Source organism: Caretta caretta, chromosome 5 (assembly GCF_965140235.1).
Source record: "Caretta caretta isolate rCarCar2 chromosome 5, rCarCar1.hap1, whole genome shotgun sequence".
Taxonomy (NCBI): Eukaryota; Metazoa; Chordata; order Testudines; family Cheloniidae; genus Caretta; species Caretta caretta.
Window position 1 is genome coordinate 24,830,544 of NC_134210.1, and position 6,000 is coordinate 24,836,543.

Sequence of the window (6,000 nt, forward strand, 5' to 3'; positions counted from 1 at the left end):
AGCTCAGTCAGAAAAACCATCCAAGAGCAATTAGGAAACAAAAAGTACAAGACAGCCTTTTGCGCATGATTCAACTTGATAACTATTTCTGACTATGCTTTTCATTCACTAATAAAAGAAAAAAAATAAATTTTCTATGTCAGTTCACCAACAGTGGAAGGTGTCTGGGTAAACAAGTCTGCCACACTAGGTTGAATTCAGGTTCACACTGAGCCCCAATTTTTCAGTTTGAACTTCCCACTCGGACAATTTCCCCCACCCCCCCTCGAGTTTCCAGTGTTTTTCTGAATGCCATTGCCAAACCAAATTTTACATTTTCACTGCCAAGTAAATATAAATTGCCACAAAGCTTGTTTCATATTAAGAAAAGAGAACCAAATTACTATATACACGTAATAACCTAATTTTCATTTTTGAAACCATCCACTGATAGCCTCTAGAACTGTACAATTGCAGGAGACAGTCCTGCACATGTTTACGCATGAAAAAATTTACACACAGGAGTATTGTCCCTGAGTTCAAGTATAGTTACTAAAATGCACAAATGTTTGCAGCGTTGGGGCCACACAACCTGTGTTATGCAGTAAATCAGACTAGATGATCACAGTGGTCCCTTATGGCCTTAAAAATCTAGCAGGCTATCAACCCAATCCTGCTCCCACTGAAGTCAAAGGAAAAACATCTGTTGGCTCCCATGGAAGCAGAACAGGGCTCACAAACAGCAAGGATTATGGAACAGTGGCCGAGGCTCCATAGCTACAGTTTGATAAATTCAATGAGGGATTAAGCCCATCAATACTGTTCAAAAACCTTGCTGACACTGAAAAGGCCGAGCAATTTTAATTTGCTGAACTTTGGTGATGATACTTGGTTCATATGTAGATGAGGAAATAAACACTGTAAACAAATCACTCATTTTTTCAAATGCAAGCCCAGTTTATTATGCCTTTTTTTCAGGATCCTGGGGCATGTAGTACTTTGGAAGGAGTGGGAAGCAATCCACCATCATTGGAGGGAGAGGGGGCACAAACACAGGATCTAGATGTTTCTTCTAAAATGATAAGCAGTGAAATGGTTAACAGCATTGACATCTACATTGTCATCTTTAGGTTTCAGATTTAACAACACATTTTGATGAATGGGCAGCAGCCGCTGGTCATTACAAGCCAATACAGCTAAGCCCTACCAGTAATGCCACACCTGCCAGCTACCCTGGAGATACAGTGTAGTGTGGCTGATGTACTGCAAAGTGCAATGCCACCTGTTTTCACTGTAGGACCCCTATGGGGATGGCTGGAGCTGCTCCAGCCCCTGAAGACTGCTGCCACTGGGGTCTCCCAGCCGTAAATCACATAGATTGCAATAGAGCAGAGGGAGGAGGCAAAGCGCAAGGAATACAGGCTTCTGTGGAGCTATTTCACAGCAACATCCATCTCCTGGGGTCCTTTCATCGCATATGCTGCAAGTGGTGGAGGGAGGAAGTGCACAGTAGGGAATACAGCAGCCCATAGAGGGCGCCACTTTCTTCCCACATCCCTCCTTACCTCCCACTAAAATGTTTCCTTGTGACATTCCTGACCGCACTTTTCAGGATCGTTGTTCCAAGCTGTCTGCAGACTCAGGAAGATGGAACTGCATCAATTTGCACTCAGTTCATGAGATTTTTAAGTTGTCTTCAAAATCATAAGGACTGGGAACTTCATTTTATTTAAGGGAAATCTTAGATTCTGGAGCACACTTCTGCAGCAAGTTGCAGGTTCATTGGACTCCGAATTACTGAATGCATGACACCCTGATCATATTGGATGCCTGGGATAGGCAACTTATTGCTATCCAACAAAGTACCTGGTAAAGAAAGTTCACTGGCTTGTATTTTATAGCTATTTAAAATATTGTTTTTAAAAACTGCAAATTCAAATACAGGTATTCTGGTTATTTCATTGCAAAGGGATGGAGAAAAGAGACTTTATTGGAGGGGAAGACAACAAGTCCCAGTCACTCTTCTGAAAATACAGCTCTAGATTTTGAAAACCCATTGCCACCTAAATAGTTTCTTTTTCATGGAGACAGAATTTTCTTGGTAGCAAAGGAGTTTGAAACCCTTGGAATCTATAAACATGGGAATGACTCATAGAAAAACATTAATCCATCTTGGCACTCAATAATTTGATTCAGCAAATGCTGGAGCAGCACAGAGGTTTTCAGCTGTCGTTGGTGTTTTCAGGGCTTGCAAGACTCTGTTCCAGGAGCTTCCTGTGGCATTAAAGAGAAAAATGTTTCCAACATGAGTAATGCCCATTCACAGTACCCATGTCCCAAAGGGAGGATGAATAAAACTAAGAAGATTTAGTCTTCCCAGCCTCCACCTATCGCTTCAAGTAAAAGCTGAAACAAGTATGTTCCTTGGCAAACACTTTGAAGGAAGAAATATTCCCTCTAATAACGTCCACCTACTTCCTGACCATCGTTATTTCAGTGGTTTGGTAGTGCAGACATTTTTTTTGTACCATATAAATGGTTTAGTCTTTTGCACTTTGATATGCAATTTTTAAAGAAAAAACTGGGCACATTTAGTCTTGAGAAAAGAAGATTGGACCTATAACAGTCTTCAAAATATGTTAAGGGCCGTTATAAACAGGCTGGTGATCAATCGTTCTCCATGTCCACCAAAGACAATAAGAAGTACTTGGCTTAATTTGCAGCATTTAGCTTAATCAGGGGTCAGCAACCTATGGCATGCGTGCCAAAGGTGGCATGAGAGCTGATTTTCAGTGGCACTCTGCTGCCGGCCTGGGGTGCTGGCCGCTGGCCTCCTGCCAGCCTGGATAGACAGAACCCCAAGCCAGCAGCGGGCTGAGCGGGGCCGGCGGCTGGGACCCCGGCTGGCAGGGGCCAGCGGACGGAACCCCAGACAGGCAGCGGGCTGAGCTGCCCACTGCCAGTCTGGGGTTCCATCTGCCAGCCCCTTGCCAGCCGGGGTCCCAGCTGCTGGCCCCACTCAGCCCACTGCCAGCCTGAGGACATTGGAAAACTCAGCAAGGAAAAGCAAGGACAAGGATCACACTAAACTGATAAGATCTGTATTTTAATTTAATTTTGAATGAAGTTTCTTAAACATTTTTAAAACCTTATTTATTTTACATACAACAATAGTTTAGTTATATAATATAGACTTATAGAGAGACCTTCTAAAAACGTTAAAACGTATTACTAGTATGCAAAACCTTAAATTACAGTGAATAAATGAAGACTTGGCACGCCACTTCTGAAAGGTTACCGACCCCTGGATTAGATATTTTGAAACACTTTCTAATGATCAGGATAGTTATGTACTGGTGCAGGTTACCTTGGGAGGTTGTGGAAACTGCATCATTGGAGGGATTAAGAACAGATTAGACAAATACCTGGCAGGGATGGTTTAGGTATACTTAGTCCGGCCTCAGCATGGATGGATGGACTAGATCAGCGGTTCTCAAACTGTGGGTTGGGACCCCAAAGTGGGTCGCAACCCCCTTTGAATGGGGTCACCAGGGCTAGCTTAGACTTGCTGGGGCCCGGGGCTGAAGCCTGAGCCCCACTGCCCAGGGCTGAAGCCAAAGCCCGAGGGATTCAGCCATGGGCGGCAGGACTCAGGTTGCAGGCCCCCTGCCTGGGCCTGAAGCCCTTGAGTTTCAGCTTTGGCCCCCACACCTGGGGCAGCGGGGCTTGGGCAGGTTCAGGCTTCAGTCCCCCCTCCTGGGGTCATGAAGTAATTTTTGTTGTCAGAAGGGGGTCGGGTGCAATGAAGTTTGAGAACCCCTGGACTAGATGATACCTCATGGTATCTTCCAGCCCTACATTTCCATGCTCCTTAAAATTTTCTCTAAGCAGTAAACAGCCTACACAGTCTACCTTCCACCTGCAGAAAGTTTTGGGTAGGAACAACGTAGGAACTGATCCTCCAGTCTCGCACCTTGAGTAGTCAAATACACCAGTGAAAAGTGGATACCAAGTGAGTGTAAAATGATACCACATCAGAATGGCAGCTGTTTGAACTCACATTGTACTGGCATAAATGACTATAAAAGGCTCAAGACAGTAAAAAAGCAGGCCCTTGCAGTCTAGTGACCAAAGAAGTGTTGACATGAAAGGCCCACAGTTTAGATACACAGGTGTGATGTTCATTATGGGAGTTATGCTGCTGTAACAGAGCAGAATTTGGTGCTATCTCGATACCTCTCAGCTGCATATCTTTATACCCAGTTTTAAACCTACAGTGACTTCTGTCTTTGCTTATCTGTACACTTCCAAACGGTTGTGTTTATAACGCTGAAGTATATTTGGAGGGAGAGGGAGGGAACACATTTGATTCCTGATCTTCTAATTTTTAACACTATACAGCTCCTTGCTCTGCTGGTGCTGTTTGATTCCCCCTGTGGCTATGCCTTAGAGGTAGTTGTCTATGTTAGACTTTGTTGAAGTATTGTCTAAAATGAGATGGTTGTGCACAAGTTGCATGGTAACCTTTCAAAAGGCAACAAAATAAAAGATTAAAGAAAGAAGTGTTCAGTCATAGGAAGTGACATCAGAACAGTCACATTTGAAAATGGCTAGATATTTATATGGAGGCTTCACCATAACTTCATTTAAACCCTGTACAGTAGTGGGTCTCAAACTTTGGGATGGGCCTCCCAAGGGAGTCACGGGAATGTGTCAAGGGAGGCATGAGCTATGTGCTTTCCCTATTTATTTTTTTAAAGATCTGGATGTAAATTTTGGCTGGCACTGTTGCTTTTTTAAGCCCTGTCCTGGCAGTCCCAACTTTTTTGGCAAAAGTGGGCATGTGTCCTGTTTGCTCGTGCCAACTTGATCAGTTGGCAAGGGCAAACGGGACACATGCCCTCTTGTCAAAAAAGTGGGGTGCAGAGGAATGTGGGGGGGAAGGGCGTACCACAATGCCAGCCCCATACGGGGGGGGGGGGCAGGCAGGGCTCGAGCAACCAGCAAGAGGCCTTGGCTGTCAGCCCCCGGTGGCAGCCGCAGTGCAGAAGTAAGGCTTCGTTGTGAAAAGTGATCCTGACAAATAGTTTGGATTAGGGCTGTCGATTAATCGTGGTTAACTCCTGCGGTTAACTCAAAAAAAGTAATTGTGATTAAAAAAGTTAGTCGTGATTAATCGCAGTTTTAATCGCACTGTTAAACAATAGAATACTAATTGAAATGTATTAAATATTTTGGATGTTTTTCTACATTTTCATATATATTGTATTCTGTGTTGTAATTGAAATCAAAGTGTCGATTATTTTTTATTACAAATATTTGCACTGTAAAAATGATAAACAAAAGAAACGGTATTTTTCAATTGACCTCATACAAGTACTGCAGTGCAATCTCTTTGTCCTGAAAGTGCAACTTACAAATGTAGGGGGGTTTTGTTACATAACTGCACTAAAAAAAACAAAACAATATCAAACTTCAGAGCCTACAAATCCATTCACTCAGTCCTACATCTTGTTCAGCCAATCGCTAAGACAAACACATTTGTTTACATTTACAGGAGATAATGCTGCCCTTTTCTTATTTACAGTGTCACCAGAAAGTGAAAACAGGGATTTGCATGGCACTTTGCATTGCATTGCAAGGTATTTATGTGCCAAATACGCTAAACATTCATATGCCTCTTCATGCTTCGGGTTCCAGAGAACATGCTTCCATGCTGATAGCGCTCGTTTAAAAAAAATATTTATTTAATTAAATTTGTGACTGAACTTCTTGGGGCAGAATTGTATGTCCCCTGCTCTGCTTTATCTGCAGTCTGCCATATATTTCATGTTGCAGCAGTCTCTCAAAACTGGAATACTGCGTTCAGATGTGGTTGTCCCATCTCAAAAAAGATATATTGGAATTGGAAAAGTTTCAGAACAGGGCAACAAAAATGATTACGGGTATGGAACTGCCATATGAAGAGATTCATAAAACGGGATTTTTCAGCTTGGAAAAGAGATGACTAAAGGGGGATAT